A 23,148-nucleotide genomic window follows, 5' to 3' on the forward strand; every position below is an offset into this window, starting at 1 on the left:
ACAACGTTTAATTAATGTCAGGTTCTGACGTTGATTAGGCCATTGAAATTTGGTCATTTCCCAACCAATATTCTACAACACAAACATAATGTTGAAACAACATGCTTTTTGACAACGTTTAATCAATGTCAAGTTCTGATGTTGATTTGACCATTGAAATGTGGTCATTTCCCAACCAATATCCTACAATACAAAAACAACGTTGAAATAACATGTTTTTTGACAACATTGATTTGATCATTGAAAATTGGTAATTTCTCAACCAATATGCTACAACACAAATACAACGTTGAAACAACATGCTTTTTGACAACATTGATTTTATCATTGAATTTTGGTCATTTCCCAACCAATATTCTACAATACAAATACAATGTTGAAATAACATTCTTTTTGACAACATTGATTTGATTATTTAAATGTGGTCATTTCTCAACCAATATTCTACAATACAAATACAACGTTGAAACAACATGCTTTTTGACGACGTTTAATCAATGTTGGCTTCTGACGTTGATTTGACCATTGAAATATGGTCATTTCCCAACCACTATTCTACAACACAAATACAACGTTGAAACAACATGCTTTTTGACAACGTTTAATCAATGTCATGTTCTGATGTTGATTTGACCATTGAAATGTGGTCATTTCCCAACCAATATTCTACAACAAAAATACAACGTTGATTTGATCATTTAAATTTGGTCATTTCCCAACCAAAACTCTACAACATTAATACAACCTTGAAACAACATGCTTATTGATGTTTAATCAATGTCAGGTTGTGATTTTGATTTAACCATTGAATTTTGGTCATTTCCCAACCAATATTCTACAACAAAAATACAACATTGAAAAAACATGCTTTCTGACAACGTTTAAACAATGTCGGGTTCTGACGTTGATTTGACTATTACTTATATAAGACTTTTCAAGCCATTTTGATAGTAGGCTAATATAACCAATATAGACACTTACATCATGTGTTGTCTTCATTATAACACATATATAAGACTTTTAAAGTCATTTTGATAGCAGGCTAATATAACTAATATAGACACTTACATCATGTGTTGTCTTCATTATAACACTTATATAAGACTTTTAAAGTAATTTTGATAGTAGCCTAATATAACTAATATGGACACTTACATCATGTGTTGTCTTAATCAAAACACATATATAAGACTTTTAAAGTCATTTTGATAGTAGGCTGATATAATTAATATAGACACTTACATCATGAGTTGTCTTCATCAAAACACATATATAAGACCTTTAAAGTCATTTTGAGAGTAGGCTGGTATAACTAATATAGACACTTACATAATGTGTTGTCTTCATTATAACACGTATATAAGACTTTTAAAGTAATTTTGATGGTAGGCTAATATAACTAATACAGACACTTACATCATGTGTTGTCTTCATTATAACACGTATATAAGACTATTAAAGTCATTTTGATAGTAGGCTAATATAATTAATATAGACACTCACATCATGTGTTGTCTTCATTATAACACGTATATAAGACTTTTAAAGTAATTTTGATAGTAGGCTAATATAACTAATATAGACAGTTACATCATGTGTTGTCTTCATCAAAACACATATATAAGACTTTTAAAGTCACATTGATAGTAGGCTAATATAATTAATACAGACACTTACATCATGTGTTGTCTTCATCATAACACATATATAAGACCTTTAAAGTAATTTTGATAGTAGGCTGGTATAACTAATATAGACACTTACATCATGTGTTGTCTTCATTATAACACATATATAAGACTTTTAAAGTCATTTTGATAGCAGGCTAATATAACTAATATAGACACTTACATCATGTGTTGTCTTCATTATAACACTTATATAAGACTTTTAAAGTAATTTTGATAGTAGCCTAATATAACTAATATGGACACTTACATCATGTGTTGTCTTAATCAAAACACATATATAAGACTTTTAAAGTCATTTTGATAGTAGGCTGATATAATTAATATAGACACTTACATCATGAGTTGTCTTCATCAAAACACATATATAAGACCTTTAAAGTCATTTTGAGAGTAGGCTGGTATAACTAATATAGACACTTACATAATGTGTTGTCTTCATTATAACACGTATATAAGACTTTTAAAGTAATTTTGATGGTAGGCTAATATAACTAATACAGACACTTACATCATGTGTTGTCTTCATTATAACACGTATATAAGACTATTAAAGTCATTTTGATAGTAGGCTAATATAATTAATATAGACACTCACATCATGTGTTGTCTTCATTATAACACGTATATAAGACTTTTAAAGTAATTTTGATAGTAGGCTAATATAACTAATATAGACAGTTACATGATGTGTTGTCTTCATCAAAACACATATATAAGACTTTTAAAGTCACATTGATAGTAGGCTAATATAATTAATACAGACACTTACATCATGTGTTGTCTTCATCATAACACATATATAAGACCTTTAAAGTAATTTTGATAGTAGGCTGGTATAACTAATATAGACACTTACATCATGTGTTGTCTTCATTATAACACATATATAAGACTTTTAAAGTCATTTTGATAGTAGGCTAATATAACTAATATAGACACTTACATCATGTGTTGTCTTCATCATAACACTTTTATAAGACTTTTAAAGTCATTTTGATAGTAGGCTAGTATAACTAATATAGACACTTACATCATGAGTTGTCTTCATTATAACACTTATATAAGACTTTTACAGTCCTCAATACGAACAATTCCGCACTCAGGTTGCATTTATCCAACCAGAACACCATCAGAAAGTGTCATAATTATTGGCCAAGATAGACGATCACAAAATAAATAGTTGACAACGGATGCATAAAAGTGGTAAAAACAATATGTTTTTAGGAACTCGCATGAAACGTCAACCCCTCCTGTCTCTCTCTTTGAAGCAAAATACCCCAAAAAACTGCCAGAGCCAGAATCCTTGCCCCCTTTAATATTCTACACCAAGGCAGTAGAAGACTGGTAAGATCACGGCACGATAACTTAAATATAAAGACAACTTCAGATTGTTTTCTTTGTTCAAAAATACAACAAGCACATTCTGAAAATGTACAAATCATAATGTTTATTTTATTCATTTATTATTTATTTTTTTACACTTACATGTTGTAGTTAGTAGTATTCTACCTTAATTTGTCGTCATTTATACTTTCTGAATAAATTACGTGATAATACTCATCAGTCAACTCATTGGCGTTAATGTTCAATTTATCAAGATAAAAAAATAATATAAAAATAAAATTACAGGATGTTATTTATGGAGTTTGATAATTTTCCTCGACTGGTGCAATAACATCATGTGGTTTATTTTTATTTTTTTACATATGTAGCCTCATCTACAAAGATACAAAGAATTGCTATTGCGACATCTAGTGGACACATTTAGAACAGCAGTTTCTTTCATTCAAAATGTTGGCGCATTTTTAAAGTTAGCAAACTCGTCCGGCGGGCCGCAGGTTTGACACCCATGTTCTGCACACAATAATATGGTTCAGAAAATGTCGACTTTGATTGCACAAAACCTTTGAAATTGCCACAAATGCGCCACACCTGAGACGGACTAGAGTGGAAGCAATGGCGTGGCGCGGTTGGGAGAGTGGCCGTGCCAGCAATCTTAGGGTTTCTGGTTCAATCCCCACCTTCTAACAACCTCCTCACGTCCGTTGTGCCTTTGGGCAAGACAATGTGGAAATAGTGTCAAAGCGCTTTGAGTACCTCGAAGGTAGAAAAACGCTATACAAGTATAACCCATTTTCCATTTATTTCCGTGAACACTGCAGCACGTGTGACGTCATGTCCGCATGCGGGTCCGATTGCATTCACATCAGAAATCCCTTTTTTTTTTTTTTTTTGGTAGTGTGAACGGCCACTAAAAAGATGAGATTTGACCAAATAATCTGAATTGGACCTTGCAGTGTGAACGTAGCCTCGCACTCATGCTACATGTTAACAGTTTGAGCTATTTAGCTGTATTTCTTTTTTAAATAGCAGAAAAAAATCTATCATTTCTTGAAATGGGGCCGCACGGTGGCACAGGGGTTAGTGCATGTGCCTCACAATACGAAGGTCCTGAGTTCAATCCCGGGCTCAGGATCTTTCTGTGTGGAGTTTGCATGTTCTCCCCGTGGCTGCGTGGGTTTCCTTCGGGTACTCCGGCTTCCTCCCACCGCCCAAAAACACGCACCTGAGAATAGGTTGATTGGCAACACTAAATTGGCCCTCGTGTGCGAATGAGGTCTGTCTTTCTGTGTTGGCCCTGTGATGAGGTGGCGACTTGTCCAGGGTGTGCGACGCCTTCCGCCCGAATGCAGCTGAGCTAGGCTCCAGAACCTCCGCGTCCCCAAAAGAGACAAGCGGTAGAAAAATGGATGGATGGATGGATTTTCTGAAATGGAGTTAAACTGATTAGTCTAGGAATCGTTTCACTCCCTTGTTAAATGTACCATGACTTAAAGGGGCCCTGTTATGCAAAACCCATCTTTTCCTATCTTTGTGTTTGGGATCTGCATAAGTCCTGGAAATTTGAATTTGAACGGTGAAGGCACGGCGGAGATCTTTACAAAACATTTTTGCTTTCCTTCACACTTCCGCTTATCGAACCGTTTGGAATTGGCTCTGCCCTCTGACGTCAGTGGATATGCCCATATATGGTATTAATATATAATTAATAATAATATTAATAGTAATAATATATATTTGTGTCCTGGGCATGAGGTTAAAGTGCATCCGGCAGTGGAGGCTCCTCTATGGAGGACCTTAACCCCTTAACTACTGTTACCCTAGGTGCCCCTTGGCAGAGGCCTAGTACCTAACTGCCCTCCTAGCCAGGGATACGGTGAAGACCTCAACAGCGGAGCAGGCGGAAGACGGTAGATTTTAAGAACTATCACTACGGCTACGACGGCGGAAGAAGGCTGCAGCAGAAAAGGGTGCCCAGTCATCTTGGACTCCGACCCGATTCTGTCAAGGATCGTGTGGTGTCTGTCCGTGCACCAGTCTCCCTACGATAAACAAAGTCACGTGCAGGCATCCTCCATAAAGGGATACACCCCTACCAGGAGGATCGTCATACTGGTTCTAGTGACCGCCGATGATGATGATTTTACCCAAAGTCCGCCATTGTATCCAATAAGCTCCTTCTCTTTCACCATCCTCTTGTCGTGGGGCAGACTGTCTCGTACATGCACGTGCATCCTCCGGTGGTATTTCTAATATAAAGCAGCGTATGATTTTAACTTTTATCTACAAGTAGACTCGCTCTGGAGCATACTTGCCAACCCTTCCGATTTTCCCGTGAGACTCTCGAATCTCAGTGCCCCTCCTGAAAATCTCCCGGGGCAACCATTCTCCCGAATTTCTCCCGATTTCCACCTGGACACCAATTATTGGGGGCCTTTAGCGTCCTCTCTCACCTGAAACCTTCACCACTTTACAGTCCCATGCTGTCCAGGCGTCCGTTTTTTCCTCCATATTAACATTGTGCCGGCCCAGTTCCTCAATAATGTAGCGTTGGACGGGTTTAACAATCGTCTTTACTCGAAGATGTCAAGAACTAGTGACATGGTGTATGATATTTTGACTGGCTTAAGCACACATACGTACACACCAGTGAATGCAATGCATACTTGTACAACAGGCATACAGGTCACACTGAGGGTGGCCGTATAAACAACTTTAACACTGTTCCAAATATGCGCCACGCTGCGAACCCACACTGAACAAGAATGGCGTAACTCAACATAAACACAACAGAACAAATACCCAGAGCCCCTTGCAGCACTAACTCTTCCGGTACCCTACAATAACATCTACGGCTTTTGGAGCTCAGTGCACAACTGCACACACAACAAGAAAGAGACAAAGCGGAAGAATGACGACGAGACATGGCGACGACGAATAATAATAATAATAATAATAAGAAGAAGTACGCTTCCAAAATGATTGGTAAAAAAGAATTTAATTTCAGTCAAGACGGCTCGAAGGGGAATCGGTATGTTGCCTGCGCCTCAACCCCGAATTCGAAGGTCTCAAGGTTGGCAAGTATGCTATGGAGGCGCTAAAACTACAACATGGATGGCGGGGAGAAGACGCCGTCCAATGTGAGCAACGTAAATAAGACCGCCCACAACGCGACTTGAAGACGGTCCGTAAAACATCATCCATGCAACATTTTGACCATCATCACATGTTATGTAGACCACAATGAAGTTTTTAGACCAGGGGCCACATGGAGAAAAATCTCCTCCCAAGTGGGCCAGACTGGTAAAATCACGGCACAATAACTTAAAAATAAAGACAACTTCAGATTGTTTTATTTGTTTAAAAATAGAACAAGCACATTCTGAAATTCTACAAATCATAATGTTGTTGGGGTTTTTTTAAGCTTACATGTTGTGGTTACTAGTATTCTATCAACTTGTCATTATTTATACTTTCTGAATAAATGATGTGATAATGTTTATCAGTCAGCTCATTAGTCTTCATTTTCAATCTATAAAGATAAAAAATAATAATTTCAAAATCAAATTACAGGATGTTATTTATGTAGTTTGCTTATTTTCCTCAACTGGTGCACTAACATCATGTGGTTTATTTTTTTTTTACATATGTAGCATCATCTTCAACATGGGTGTCAAACTCTCGCCCGCGGGCCAAATTTGGCCCGCCGTGTAATTTAATTTGGCCCTTGAGGCAATATTAAATTAACATTAGATCCTGGCCAACCGGTATTATACAGCGGCAGTGCCGCTGTAACACCGCATTCACGGCTAATACTTCCCGGGAGACTCCTGAAGTTCAGTGCCCCTCCCGAAAATCTCCCGGGGCAACCATTCTCCCAAATTTCTCCCGATTTCCACTTGGACAACAAATTGGGGGCGTGCCTTATAGGCACTGCCTTTAGCGTCCTCTACAACCTGTCGTCACGTCCGCTTTTCCTCCATACAAACTGCGTGCCGGCAAAGCCAGGTAATATATGCAGCTTTTACACACACTTAATTGAATGCCACGCATACTTGGTCAACTGCCATACAGGTCACACTGAGGGTGGCCGTATAAACAACTTTAACACTGTTACAAATATGCGCCACACTGTGAGCCCACACCACACAAGAATGACAGACACATCCGCACTGAACACAACATACAGAACAAATACCCGAATCCCTTGCAGCACTAACTCTTCTGGGACGCTACAATATACACACCCCGTCCCCCCAACCCCGCCCACCTCATTGTTATTTTATTTTCAAATTCATTAGCCTGTGAAAACGTTAATGTTGATATTTACCTCATAGGGCTGCAAATGGAAAAGAAGCATTAATAATTTTTTTATTTTTATTTTATTTAATGTACCAATGATGTTTTTTCGTTTGTTTTTTGATGGTTGCTTTTGCATGATTAAGTTATGTAAGCGTTGCTTGTTCCATATTCAGTGTTAAAGCAAATCAGTGTAGCAAACTGAGCAATAATTAAGGTTTTATTCATGCACTCTCTATTGCTACTTCAAGGCTTCAGTTTGATTCATTGTTGTTATTTTATTTTCAAATGTATTATTAGCCTGTGGAAAAAGTTTATTTTTGATATGTACCTCAGAAGGCTGCAAATAGAAAAGAGGCATACGATTTTTATTTAAATTTTGTTTGATATGCCATTGATATTTTTAAATTGTTATTATTATTATTATTTTAAACTAGATGTTCCATGTCACTATAAAGTTATATAAGCCTTGCTTGTTCAATATTCAACGCAAAACTTGTTTGGGTCCCTATTAATAATTTGTTCAACCTCGGCCCGCGGCTTTGTTCAGTTTTATATTTTGGCCCACTCTGTATTTGAGTTTGACACCCCTGATCTACAAAGATACAAAGAATTGCTATTGCGGCATCTAGTGGACACATTTAGAAAAGCAGTTTCTTTCATTCAAGAATTTCGGCTCATATTTATACTTAGGGAACTCATCCTGCGGGCCGGATAAAACCTGTTCGCGGGCAGTACGTTGGACACCCCTGGTTTAGACACTTTGAATGTGACAAGCATAGCTGTGTGTCCTTCAGTGTGTAAAAAGAAGTGACCCGGCTTGATCAGTTGAACCGGCGGTCTGTGTCAACACTGGCCTGACACCCGGACAAGGCCACCATATGCGGAATGTCTCTCCCTTCATCACCCTTTCCGCCCGGGACTGTTTGTTTTCCAACCTGCCGTCGGCAAACCGTCTGATCCGCCCTGTCGTCCCGCGGGTGGACACCGCCTTGGCAGACAGGTGAGGCTGGAGAGAGGGCCGGACCACCAGAGCGACGACGTCACAGAGGGTGGGGGGCAACCCAGCGCAGGGGTGGCCTCGCGCTCTGTTTTTGCAAGCACGGGTCAGCTGAAGGGCCGACAAACGCGGACTGATCAGTAACAATTTCTTTGGTTATGTTGACATTGGAAAGAGTTTAGGGAGGAGTTAGTATTGACAAACGTTTGCACGCATTTTAGTGGGAAAACACACAAGTAAGTTGTGTTGTCCATCCATCCGTTTACTACCGCTTATTCCCTTCGGGGTCGCTGGAGCCTATCTCAGCTACACCCTGGACAAGTCGCCACCTCATCACAGGGCCTAAGTTGTGTTGTCCCGATACCAAATTTATTTTGATACTTTTCAGTACATTTCGATACTTTTCGTAATAAAGGGGACCACAAAAAATCTTAGGGTACATTAAACATAGGTTTCTTATTGCAAGTTTGTCCTTAAATAAAACAGTGAACATACTACACAACTTGTCTTTTAGAAGTAAGCAAGCGAACAAAGACTCAAAATTGAGCTGTTGACCTATGCAGTAACATATTGTGTCATTTATCATTCTATTATTTTTGTTAAAATGATGAGGGACAAACTGTAAAAATTCATTATTACTCTACTTGTTCATTTACTGTTAATATCTGGTTATTTTCTGTTTTAACACGTTCTATTTACACTTGTGTTAAAATGTAATAATCACTTATTCTTCTGTTGTTGGATATTTTACATTAGTTTTGGATGATACCACAAATTTAGGTATCAATCTGATTTCGAGTAGTTATAAGATCATACATTGGTCATATTCAAAGTCCTCATGTTTAATTTTCATGAGGGAACTCTCTTGAAGGAATCAATAAAGTACTATCTATCGATCTATCGATCAATCTGTCTGTCCGTCGGTCGGTCTGTCGGTCAGTCGGTCTGTCTGTCAGTCGGTCTGTCGGTCAGTCGGTCTGTCTGTCTGTCTGTCTGTCTGTCTGTCTGTCTGTCTGTCTGTCTGTCTGTCTGTCTGTCTCTCTGTCGGGCTGTCGGTCTGTCGGTCGGTCGGTCTGTCGGTCGGTCCGTCCAGGGATGTATTTCCTCAGTTTATAAACGTAGTATAAATTTTAAAAAAGTGAAAGAAAATGTTGTGATGCCAAGTAATATTGATGTAATCAGACATACGGTATTATTATGGTGTGTGTATAAGGACCCCCAAATGGCACCTATTAGGAGACTTAATATCTGGAGTTTTGTTTCACAATATTATACAAAACACATTTTTTCTTACTTTCTGGTACCTGCTGATGTGTATTTGGAATCTGCATAAATCCTCAAAATATGCGCGCGTCCGCCTTTGTAGTGGCTAAGCTCCTTCTTGTCATGATCTGTGGTCTGGATTAAGTTTTTTTATTTTCAATCTAAGACTCCCTTCGGTTCCTGTTTTTTGTGCACCCTTGTTTGTTTTAGTTACCATGGTTACTTATTATTTCCACCTGCCTCTGATTAGTGTTCACCCGCTCACCTGCTGCCTGAGCACTAATCAGAGGCATTATTTAAACCTGCCTTGCCCTCCAGTGAGTGCTGGAGTATTGTTTGCTGTATGCTGTGGACTGCCTTTTTTTTGGAAACTGAGAGCTATTCCCTGGATCCTGACTCCTGTCCCTGTTTGCTGTTTCCTGGTTTCTGGTTTGCGTTTTCCTTGCCTTTTATTTTAACATTAAAATCATGCTTTCATTTTCCAAGCCTGTCATCTCTGCATCTTGGGGTTCGTCACCACCGCTCCGTGACACTTCTTTTTCTACATCTTCTTGTTATGAGACATTCATCCTCCGCTGTTGCCATTTCTACTATAAAGTAGTGTAAAGTTCTTACTTACATCTGTCAGTAGACTCGCTAAGGAAGTTTTAAAAAACTACCGGTGTAGTGAGTTTACATTATTCACCCAAGGAACTTTAGTTATTAGAGTTTTGTTTGGAAGTTTTTTCACGGGACACATTTCCGGCGTTGTTGCACTAATGAGCCACGGATGAGAAGATGTTGCACCGTTATTGATTGAAAAAAAGTCTGAATGTCATTAAAAAAGTTAGCGCCATATTTTGACACTTCTTTCACTCCCGTCCTTGCACGCTACACCTCTACAACAAAGATGACGCTGTCCACACGTAAATAAGACCGCCCACAAAACGACGCATCCGGAAGCGACTGTCAGAAAGCGGCTTGAAGATGATCTGTAAAACATCGTCTATGCAACACTTTGACCAAAGAACCACCATACCAAAGACTATAAAAATGGGAGCCATTACCTCCCTGCTTGGCACTCAGGATCAAGGGTTAGAATTGGGGGTTGAATCACCAAAAATGATTCCTGGGCGCAGCCACAACTGCTGCTCACTGCTCCCCTCACCTCCCCCACTTCCCAGGGGGTGATCAAGGGTGATGCAGAGAATAATTTTGCCACAGCTTGTGTGTGTGTGGCAATCATTGGTACTTTACCTTTTAACTAAAGATGTCCGATAATGGCTTTTTTTGCCGATATCCGATATTGTCCAACTCTTAATTACCGATTCTGATATCAACCGACACCGATATATACAGTCGTGGAATTAACACATTATTATGCCTAATTTCGTTGTGATGCCAACATGGCACTGCCATATTTATTATTGAAGTCACAAAGTGCATTATTTCTTTTAACTTGCCTCAAAACAGCAGCTTGGAATTTGGGACATGCTCTCCCTGATAGAGCATGAGGAGGTTGAGGGGGGCGAGTTTTGGGTAGGGGGTAGCGGAGGGTGTATATTGTAGCGTCCTGAAAGAGTTAGTGCTACAAGGGGTTCTGGGTATTTGTTCCAGTGTGTTTATGTTGTGTTAAGGTGCGGATGTTCTGCCGAAATGTGTTTGTCATTCTTGTTTGGTGTGGGTTCACAGTATGGCGCATATTTGGAACAGTGTTAAAGTTGTTTATACAGCCACCCTCAGTGTGACCTGTATGGCTGTTGTGTGTGTGAAAAGCCGTAGATATTTAGTAAATTGGCTGGCACTCAAAGGCAGTGCCTTTAAGGTTTAATGACACTCTGTATTTCTCCCTACGTCCGTGTATACAGCGGAGTTTTAAAAAGTCATGAATTTAACTTTTTAAAAATGATAGCAATTACTTTGAAACCGATACTTTCCGATATTAAATTTTAAAGTATATAATATAGGCAGCCAGATATTATTGGAAATCTCTACTTCAAGGTACTCAAAGCGCTTTGACACTATTTCTACATTCAGCCATTCACACACACATTCACACACTGATGGCGGGGGTTGCCATGCAAGGCCCTAACCACGACCCGTCAGGAGCAAGGGGGAAGTGTCTTGCTCAAGTACATAACGGACGAGACGGGGTTTGTAGAAGGTGGGGATCGAACCAGGAACCCTCAGGTTGCTGGCACGGCCACTCTCCCAACCAGCGTCACACCTTCCCCGTCTTAGTTTGATTCAGGACCACAAATGAAGTATTACATTCAACAATATGGCGATAATAACAATAACCATGATCACTTCATTGTCTGATTGTGGTGGTCCGCTCCTTGTAGAATCAGTGTCAGAACTTGTTCCGCATCGCCGGCAGTAAGTCGGACCCGTTTCCAGTGAGGGTTGGACTCCGCCAAGGCTGCCCTTTGTCACCGATTCTGTTCATAACTTTTTATGGGCAGAATTTCTAGGCGCAGTCAAGGCGTTGAGGGGATCCGGTTGGGTGGCTGCTGGATTGGGTCTCTGCTTTTTGCAGATGATGTGGTCCTGAAGGCTTCATCTGGCCAGGATCTTCAGCTCTCACTGGATTGGTTCGCAGCCGACTGTGAAGCGACTGGGATGAGAATCAGCACCTCCAAGTTTGAGTCCACGGTTCTCGCCCGCAAAAGGGTGGAGTCCCATCTCCGGGTTGGGAAGGAGACCCTGTCCCAAGTGGAGGAGTTCAAGTACCTCGGAGTCTTGTTCACGAGTGAGGGAAGAGTGGATCGTGAGATCGACAGGCGGATCGGTAATGTGGGCGCTGTATCGATCCGTTGTGGTGAAGAAGGAGCTGAGCCGGAAGGCAAAGCTCTCCATTTAGCATTCGATCTACATTCCCATCTTCACCTATGGTCATGAGCTTTGGGTTATGACTGAAAGGACAAGATCACGGGTACAAGCGGCGGGTATGAGTTTTCTCCGCCGGGTGGTGGGTCTCTCCCTTAGAGATAGGGTGAGAAGGAGGGAGGAGCTCAAATTAAAACCAGCTCCTACATATCGAGAGGACCCAGATGAGGTGGTTCGGGCATCTGGTCAAGATGCCACCCGAACGCCTCCCTAGGAAGGTGTTTGGGCACATCGGACTAGTAGAAGGCCACAGGGAAGACCCAGGACACGTTGGGAAGACTATGCCTCCCGGCTGGCCTGGGAACACCTCGAGATCCCCCGGGAAGAGCTGGACGAAGAGGCTGGGGAGAGGGGATTCTGGGCTCCCCTGCTTAGGCTGCTGCCCCCGTGGCCTGACCTCAGATAAGCGGAAGAATTTGGATGAATGGATGGCTGGATGATGACTTCATTTGTTTAAATTCCTCCTTGCTGCTACATCTACTAGTGAAACGTACGATGAATAACTTGACAGTGTCGTGTTGTCCTTCAAAGGGCAGCATGTTTGCGTGTTGTGCCTCGTAAATGCCGAGTGCACACAACAGACCATGAGGTGATTGCGTGTCCAGTTGTGGCCGTTTCTCAAAGACCAATGGACTCTAGCTGAGATCAAAAAGGAGTCCGGCCAGTGTCCAGCAGCCTTGACTACAACCACCCCCCATATGGTTGAAAAGGGCACCTGGGGCCACAGAGAGGGACAGCTGACCAAACCAGACACACTGAGCCTTTGAACACAGACATGATGGTCGAAGAGGACGCACACCCGAAGACTCACCACCAGGCCAGTACACGCATCGTTGTTTAGAGCGACTTTTTGTCAGATAGTAGCAGTAGTATGCCAAACCTCTTCTTGGCGTGTTTAGATAAAAAAACTAGCCTGACTCTGATCTGTGACTGACATTCCACACCTTAGGTATTGGTCTAGTTTAGAGATTCTCAAGCCGTGGTACGGTTACCACTAGTGGTATGCCAAAGAATCAATTAAGTAATTGGTGCTTTATTATTAAATATTCAAACTAGGGTTGAATATTTAAAGGAATATACAGAAATCAGCACTTCCAAGTCCAAGTCCATGGCTCTCGCCCGGAAAAGGGTGAAGTGCCATCTGGGGGGAGGGAGAAGATCTTGCCCCAAGTGGAGGAGTTCAAGTCTTGTTCACGAGTGAGAGAAGAGTGGATTGTGAGGTCGACAGGTGGATCGGTGCGGCGTCTTCAGTATTGCGGACGCCGTATCGGTCCGTTGTGGTGAAGAAGGAGCTGAGTCGGAAGGCAAAGCTCTCAATTTACCGGTCGATCTACGTTCCCATCCTCACCAATGGTCAGGATGGGGCTGCTCCACATCGAGAGGAGCCAGATGAGGTGGTTCGGGCATCTGGTCAGGATGCCACCCGAACGCCTCCCTAGGGAAGTGTTTAGGGCACGTTCAACCGGTAAGAGGCCACGGGGAAGACCCAGGACACGTTGGGAAGACCATGTCTCCCAGCTGGCCTGGGAACGCCTCGGGATCCCCCGGGAGGAGCTGGACGAAGTGGTTGGGGAGAGGGAAGTCTGGGCTACCCTGTTTAGGCTGCTGCCCCCACGACCCAACCTCAGATAAGCGGAAGAAAATGGATGGATGGATGGATGGACTATGGTTGTATGATATACCGGTACTAATATAGTATCACGGTACTAATGAATCAAAAACGGTACTATACTCTGTTTAAAAAGTGCCAATTCTTGGCCATGACGCTGCGTCGTCATGCCGTGATATTGCTGGTTTTACAAGCAGGGGAGCATGTTCACAGAGTACTTAGAAGCAGAGTGTAGACAGAAAAGGGAGAACAGACCCATTTTGGTTTAAAAACTAAAGATAAAGGTGAAGTTATAACACTGAAACGCCCTCAGGAAGAGGTGCTGTAAGACGGTACCGGGCCGCGGCTCGATTGGTACCAGGCTGCAGAGGAATTTTTTATTAATTTATTTTTATTTTTATTTTATTTTTTAATTTTATTTAATCAATACAAAAAATACAAGATACACTTACAATTAGTGCATCAACTCAAAAATCCTCCCTTTTTCATGACAAAAAAAATAAATAAATAAATAAGCGGTAGAAAATGGATGGATTATATATTATTTAGCTACAAGAAAGGTTGGGGACCACTGCTCTAAGACATGGCTAACAAGCTAGCAGCTAACATCCATTCACAGTGTTTTAACTACTTATAAATCACTAATCCTGGCCTTCATAGTGACAAATAAAGTAAGTTTCTTGCAAGTATTATTATCACTGCAGGACGAGGACTTGCTAAACATGCTTCACTACACACCATAGGAGGATACAATAGCTCACAGGCGTCACAATGTAAACAAATGCCATGGGTGGATCTACACCTGACATCCACTGTAATGATACCAAGTACAAGAGTGTATTTAGTCGATACTACTTTGATTACATCTATATTTTTTAGCATCAAAAAATCTTTTTACATTTTAAAAAAAAATATATTATGTTTATAAACTCAGTAAATATGTCCATGGACACATGAGGTCTTTGAATATGACCAATGTATGATCCTGTAACTACTTGGTATCTGATCGTTACCTAAATTTGTGGTATCATCCAAAACTGATGTAAAGTATCAAACAACAGAAGAATAAATGATTATTACATTTTAACAGAAGTGTAGATAGAACATCTTAAAAGAGAAAGTAACAAGATATTAACAGTCATTATTGTGGTACTTGATGAATACTTAGGCTCACTACACTACTGTATTTAAATGTTGTCATTATGGTGGTACTTAATAAGTACTTAGGTCTACTACCCTACTGTATTTTAATGTTGTCATTATGGTGATACTTAATGAATACTTAGGTCTACTACATTACTATATTTTAATGTTGTCATTATGGTGGTACTTAATGAATACTTAGGTCTACTACACTACTGTATTTTAATGTTGTCATTATGGTGGTACTAAATGAATACTTAGGTCTACTACACTACTGTATTTTAATGTTGTCATTATGGTGGTACTTAATTAATACTTAGGTCTACTACACTACTGTATTTTAATGTTGTCATTATGGTGGTACTTAATAAATACTTAGGTCTACTACACTACTGTATTTTAATGTTGTCATTAGGGTGGTACCTAATGAATACTTAGGTCTACTACACTACTGTATTTTAATGTTGTCATTATGGTGGTACTTGATGAATACTTAGGCTCACTACACTACTGTATTTAAATGTTGTCATTATGGGGGTACTTAATGAATACTTAGGTATACTACACTACTGTATTTTAATGTTGTCATTATTATGGTGCTTAATGAGTACTTATGTCTACTACACTACTGTATTTTAATGTTGTCATTATGATGGTACTTAATGAGTACTTAGGTCTACTACACTACTGTATTTTAATGTTGTCATTATGGGGGTACTTAATGAATACTTAGGTCTACTACACTACTGTATTTTAAAGTTGTCATTATGATGGTACTTAATGAGTACTTAGGTCTACTACACTACTGTATTTTAATGTTGTCATTATGCTGGTACATAATGAATACTTTGTTTGGCTTTTCCTTCGTTTATAATCACTTCCTGTCCTGGTGCTCTTGTTTTGTCAGCGTTTCCTGTTTGTTCTCTGTGTTTTGCAGCACTTTTACTTTATGTTCCATGTTCTGTCAGCACACCTGTCCTTGTTTAATTGGTTCCATTTAGTTCCACCATTCTTCCTTTCGAGACTGATGCCTCGTGTGCTGTTTTGGTTCCACGCGTCCTCGTAAGTAATACATCTTGTTTTACTCGCATTCCGCCTGCCTTTCATTGCATCCTTGGGGTTACGCCGAAGCAACGCTCCCCTGTTCGCGATAATGGGGGGGCCACTTTGCTACTTTTTACTTTATTTTATTAGATCTTAAATGTCCTAGGAACCTATTGTAGGTCAACATACAGTACAGGCCAAAAGTTTGGACACACCTTCTAATTCAATGTGTTTTCTTTATTTTGATGACTATTTACATTGTAGATTGTCACTGAAGGCATCAAAACTATGAATGAACACATGTGGAGTTATGTACTTAACAAAAAATGGTGAAATAACTGAAAACATGTTTTGTATTCTAGTTTCTTCAGAATAGCCACCCTTTGCTCTGATTACTGTTTTGCACACCCTTGGCATTCTCTCGATGAGGTTCAAGCACACCTGTGAAGTGAAAACCATTTAGGGGACTACCTCTTGAAGCTCATCGAGAGAATGCCGAGAGTGTGCAAAGCAGTAATCAGAGCAATCAATCAACGTTGACTTATATAGCCCTTAATCACAAATGTCTCAAAGGGCTGCACAAGCCTCAAACGACATCCTTGACTCAAGGGTGAACATGGGGAAGTTTTTAGCACTACTGGGAATCTTGTCTGATTCCAATTAATGCAAGTCATCCGAATCAGGTAATACAACAACTTATATTCTTTTCTTCATGAAAGAAAATAATCTATATGTGTTAAACATGCTTGTATTTTGTACACCTTTGACATGTGAACAATAATGCCCCCCCCCCAAAAAAAAAATATATATGTATAAATATATCTATGTATGTGTATATATATGTATATGTGTATGTATATACATGTGTGTGTGTGTGTATATATTTTGATTGAATGATTGAAACTTGTATTAGTAGATTGCACAGTTCAGTACATATTCCGTACAATTGACCACTAAATGGTAACACCCAAATAAGTTTTTCAACTTGTTTAAGTCGGGGTCCATGTGAATTAATTCATGGTAAAAAAAATTCATGTGTGGATATATATATATATATATATATATATATATATATATATATATATATATATATATATATATATATGTATGTATGTATGTATATATATATATATATATATATATATATATATATATATATATATATATATATATATATATATATATATATATATATATATATATATATATATATATATATATATATATATATATATATATTATGTATGTATATATAAATAAATGAGTTGTACTTGTATAGCGCTTTTTTACCTTCAAGGTACTCAAATCGCTTTGACACTACTTCCACATTTACCCATTCACACACTGATGGAGGGAGCTGCCATGCAAGGCGCTAACCAGCACCCATCACGAGCAAGGGTGAAGTGTCTTGCTCAGGACACAACGGACGTGACGAGGTTGGTACTAGTTGGGGATTGAACCAGGGACCCTCGGGTTGCACACAGCCACTCTCACACTGTGCCACGCCGTCCCAATATATATATGTGTGTGTATATATATATATATATATGTATGTATGTATGTATGTATGTATGTATATATATATTATGTATGTATATATACTGTGTGTGAGTGGATCTCTATCTATCCATCAAGAGGTAGTCACCTGAAATGGTTTTCACTTCACAGGTGTGCTTGAAGCTCATGGAGAGAATGCCAAAAGTGTGCAAGGCAGTAATCAGAGCAAAGGGTGGCTATTTTGAAGAAACTAAAATATAAAACATGTTTTGAGTTACTTCACCTGTTTTTGTTTAGTGCATAACTCCACATGTGTTCATTCATAGTTTTGATGCCTTCTGTCATGAAAATAAAGAAAACGTATTAAATGAGAAGGCGTGTCCAAACTGGCCTGTACTGTATGTCAAGTAGTTTAACATATTTTAAAAGAATAAAAACCTCCAGTTGAAAAAACCCCATAATTTTTAGCATTCGTGTGATTTGTAACCTTTAAACGTTTTCTCTTATTTCACTTGTTTAGTTTTCAGTGAAATGTTGCGATACGAGATGCGGGTCAGCAGTTTGGACGCGCCCCCACTTTACTGTTTCAAGTTGGAACAAAATGTCAAGTCAAGCACCTTTGCTTTATGACATCTCCCATTAATCACCCAACAATGGCGCCTTTGTCGAGGAGTCCGCTGGTGGCTTGTACCATCAAGAGCTTGTTTATCTCACTTTTCGTCTTTTTTTTTTTGTGGTGTCTTATCTCATACGTGTCACTTAAAGCCCACAAAGCCAGATAACCTGTCCTGGAAGAGAAGAAAGGCAATCCGTTGTCTTTCGCTCGCGTCCATTGACTTGCAAATCCCTCCAAAATAACCTGCAAAAAATGCGCCCTTGGTTGGGAGGCAGGTTCAGACCAAGACTCCGGCCGGGCTCTACAAGAAGATGTTTAGTCTGGACAAGGTTGTTTGGTACAGAAGCAAACCTAAATCGCAGGAATGTCAACTTTCAGCCAAGGACTGCAAATTGCAATCCAGGATGTTCATGGCCTCGTGTTCGTCAGAGCTCCCTTCTTTTCTTATACAAGCAACATCTGCTCACATGCTAATTGTTCCATTGGTTTCCATACAGCCTCATTTCCTCTGAGTGTTGCCTCCAGTGCTCCCTTGAATGACAGAAGCACTGAGCCAGCTAACTTGGCCATGCTTAGCTTGACTTGCCAACTCACTGACTCATCACTTGTGTTGCCTTTTAAATGTCCGGACCCCCTGCTCTGTGAACAAGGGGCCTATGTTTTGTGACATTAGTCCTAAACTCCCTCCTTCTCACCTCAGACCATAACCGACCGCCCCCCCCCCCCTGCCACTCCCGTACCCTCTGAACCGCCACCCTCCACCCACACTAGCCAGACCCCTGCAGTCCTGGATGTTAACCTCCCCTCAGCTCTTTTGTGAAGGCGCTTGTTAACATGGCTTTGGAAGCTCTGGGCCTGCATATCTGACTGAGGGCAAAGGAGACCCCTTTGATGGAAGTTAAGGGAAATACACATTTGATGCTGCTCGAACGCAGCCTAGAAAACCCCACAAGATATTTGTAATGCACTGGCTCTAATGAGTTATGCTTCCCAGAAGCTATTTTAGAACAAACGAGCCTCTCTCTGATCTGCAGTCACCTCTCCCCTGCATCACGTGTTATGTTATTTACGACTTTGTGGCACTCACAGGACCTCTTACTATGGATCGCCAATAAATTAGGCTGCCCTTGGCATTTTCAAAAGTATTCAGCAGCACTCTTAAACCATGGAGTCCTGTGATGTCCAGACACCGGAGCGTAGGCTGTGACAAAGTTCAGGGAGGCTGCACAGGAAAAATAAGCAGCTTCTGGTCTGAATCACTGTCTAGGCTGCGATGATGGACGCGCACACAAGCCCGACACAGAGCTCTCAGTCAGTTTAGTCCGGCCCGAAGTGTTTAACTTGGCTGCTGCCAGCTCAGCAATGCAGGCTCCGCATGACGCTGAAAACACCATTTTTTTCGTTCGCCGGACTAATCCATTTTCGCGTTTGACAAGATAGTTTTAGAAAAGTATGCAAGCACTTCAAGGCCCTGTCAAAAAGTTGCCCGGCAGGGAAAACATTGCAAACCTGTTTAGATTTAAAAACAGTTGAAATGAGGGCAACTCAACCAGAGAACCAGGCAGGAGTTTACTTCTTTTTTGTTTGGTCTGACCCTTTTTGTGGTGAGAGGGTTGTTTTTCTTCCACCAAATGGATACGTGGTGACAACCCTGACTTAGAATCTACCCGGGTGGGACCACCAGGGTGTGCATGCAGACACACAGGCTGCCATCACTTGGCATCCTGGCAAATCCAGTTTGGACAAAAATCTCTGGAACCCTCCAAAGGGAAACCAGGACCTGCTAGTGTGTGTCCTTCAACGACACTTTTCCTGTCACTGACAAAACTCTTAAGATTACATCCCCTTGTCATTCTTACCTCAGTCTGGGCCAACTCTCCTGAGGCAAGCAGGAAAAGAGATCTTATCAGCGGTCTGTCCTCGTTTCCTCTGCAACTGGTACTACGCATGATCCTCAGCGCTCTTATTCCGGGGTGGGAGTAGCATCAGTCAGCTGTCTCCACTGGACCGACATCACGTCACGAGACTGGGAGTGTTTGGGAGATGTGTGTACATGCAGGAGTGCAAACCAGATGGTTCTCCCAAACTCTTGTCTCCTTCACTTACCTAAAGCCACCGCCCCCCTTAACCTCAGCCCGGCCCCCTTAACCTCAGAGCAGCCAGTCACAGCAGGGTAATGCAGTGGCGGTAAGGCATCTGCCCCTCCTCTGACACTTCAAACACTGGATCCTGTGAGAAGAACCGATAGAAGTCTATCTCTGAATGGAAGCGGGTCTCTTAGGGCAAACACTCTTTAGGCCAATGGTCCCCTAGAGACGGCTCGCAGGCCAAATCCAACCATTTATATTTATTTATACCGTGTCTGCTCAGGACGATTCTGGCCCTATTCATGCCGTATTGGAATTGGTACTTGGGCACTGGTTCCGGCACCGGCCCCTGAGCTTGTGCTGTGTTACCCCAATTTCCCTGACATGGTTTGTTATTTCCATGAATAAATTGCCGTTTTGACAAAGAACACAAACATAGATGGTAGTGGGCGACCGTGCCCCGATTTGACTCGCAGATTATTTTGAGTCTCTCATTTCCGGCCGCCGGTGGGCTTTCTCAAGGTACTCTATTTTTTTCCCATGTCAATTGGAGACTCTACACTTTACATAGGTTATCCAGGCTCTGTCCCACCTACCTTATCTTTGTCCACACACACACAATGCCACCGTTCAAGATGCCCTACCCTCTCCGTCCGCGGAAAATGCGCACGTCATAATTGTTTTGTGTGCAAATTCTTAAATGAAATGTGGTGGTTAGAGTGTCCGCCCTGACATTGATAGGTTGTGAGTTCAAACCCCGGCCGAGTCATACCAAAGACTATTAGAATGGGACCCATTACCTCCCTGCTTGGCACTCAGCATCAAGGGTTGGAATTGGGGATTACATCACCATAAATGATTCCCCGGGCACGGCACTGCTGCTGCCCACTGCTCCCCTCACTTCCCAGGGGGTGATCAAGGGGATGGGTCAAATGCAGAGGACACATTTCACCACACCTAGTGTGTGTGTGACAATCATTGGTACTTTAACTTTACTTGAACTTTAAATAACAATATATGAATAATAAGTGTCAGTGTTTATCTGTAAATAACAATATATAAATATTACAGGTCAGTGTTTATATGTAAATAAAATATAAATAACAAATGTCAGTGTTTATTTTTAAATAACAAATATCAAAAATAAATGTCAGTGTTCATTTGTAAATAAAAACATATCAATAATAAATGTCAGTGGTTATATGTAAATAACAATATATAAATAATACATGTCAGTATTTATCTGTAAATAACATTATATAGATAACACATGTCAGTGTTTGTATGTAAATAATATATAAATGTTGGTGTTTATTTGTAAAAAACAATATATAAATAATACATGTCAGTGTTTATCTGTAAATAATAATATATAAATAACACATGTCAGAGTTTGTATGTAAATAATATATAAATAATAAATGTCAGTTTTTATCTGTAAATAACAATATATAAATAATACGTGCCAGTGTTTATCTGTAAATAACAATATTTAAATAATAAATGTCAGTGTTTATCTGTAATTAACAATATATAAATAATACATGTCAGTGTTTCTCTGTAAATAACAATATATAAATAACACATGTCAGTGTTTATGTAAATAATACATAAATAATACATGTCAATGTTTATTTGTAAATAACAATATATAAATAACACATGTCAGTGTTTATCTGTAAATAACAATATATAAATAACACATATCAGTGTTTGTATGTAAATAATATATAAATAATTAATGTCAGTGTTTATTTGTAAATAACAATATATAAATAATACATGTCAGTGTTTATCTATAAATAACAATACATAAATAACACATGCCAGTGTTTGTATGTAAATAATATATAAATAATACATGTCAGTGTTTATCTGTAAATAATAATATATAAATAATAAATGTCAGTGTTTATCTGGAAATAACGATGTATAAATAACACATATCAGTGTTTGTATGTAAATAATATATAAATAATAAATGTCACATATGCGGCCCTCTCCAAGGTTTTTCGTAGTCATCATTTTCACTGTCACCGACGTCCCACTGGGATGAGTTTTTCCTTGCCCCTTATGTGGGCTCTACCGAGGATGTTGTTGTGGCTTGTACAGCCCTTTGAGACACTTGTGATTTATGGCTATGTAAATAAACATTGATTGATTGATTGAGTGTTTATCTCACATTGACAACATGAATACAACAGCTTTAGCGTTAGCTTGTTAGCATTAGCATTCTGTTGATTGGGGTTGAGGCTAATAACACAAATAGAGTGTCATTGACTACTTTTACAACATATAATAAAGTCAATAGTTAATATTTGATGTTTTATTTTCCTCCTTTATTTCACATTTATCCAACAAAGTCCGAGTAGTAAGCAGCTGATGTCGCCATTTCATACTCCTCCTTAAATACGTTTAAAAGAGTCCATCCACTTCTCGTAGCTTCGCAAGTTTGTAAAACTAATAAAAAACGTACACATAGTTTGAAGACTACTGCTGAGTAAAAACACTACAAGATAGTTCCACTGATCAGAGTTCTTCAACACAAAGATGTCCCACAAAAGTTGCTGCATTTCAAAAGTTCCTTTCATTCTTCTTTCTCTCCATTGTCAAGTTTGTTGTCATAGAAATACACAAGAAATAACAAAATAAACAAGTCGTCACTTACATTCCGATGGCGGTCATGTGTT

At 39.9% G+C, this 23,148-nt stretch overlaps 1 protein-coding gene across 1 annotated transcript in view; it reads right to left on the reverse strand.

Moving 5' to 3' along the window:
* Positions 1-20,430, reverse strand: part of LOC133562915 (prickle-like protein 1) — a 47,071-nt gene extending 26,641 nt beyond the window's left edge. The window contains exon 1 of the mRNA XM_061916750.1: positions 20,231-20,430. The gene's annotated coding sequence lies outside the window, so the exon portion shown is untranslated. The remainder of the gene's footprint in view (positions 1-20,230) is intronic.
* Between the last annotated feature and the right edge of the window lie 2,718 nt (positions 20,431-23,148).

The sequence above is a fragment of the Nerophis ophidion genome, linkage group LG12 (assembly GCF_033978795.1).
Source record: "Nerophis ophidion isolate RoL-2023_Sa linkage group LG12, RoL_Noph_v1.0, whole genome shotgun sequence".
NCBI classification, from domain to species: Eukaryota; Metazoa; Chordata; class Actinopteri; order Syngnathiformes; family Syngnathidae; genus Nerophis; species Nerophis ophidion.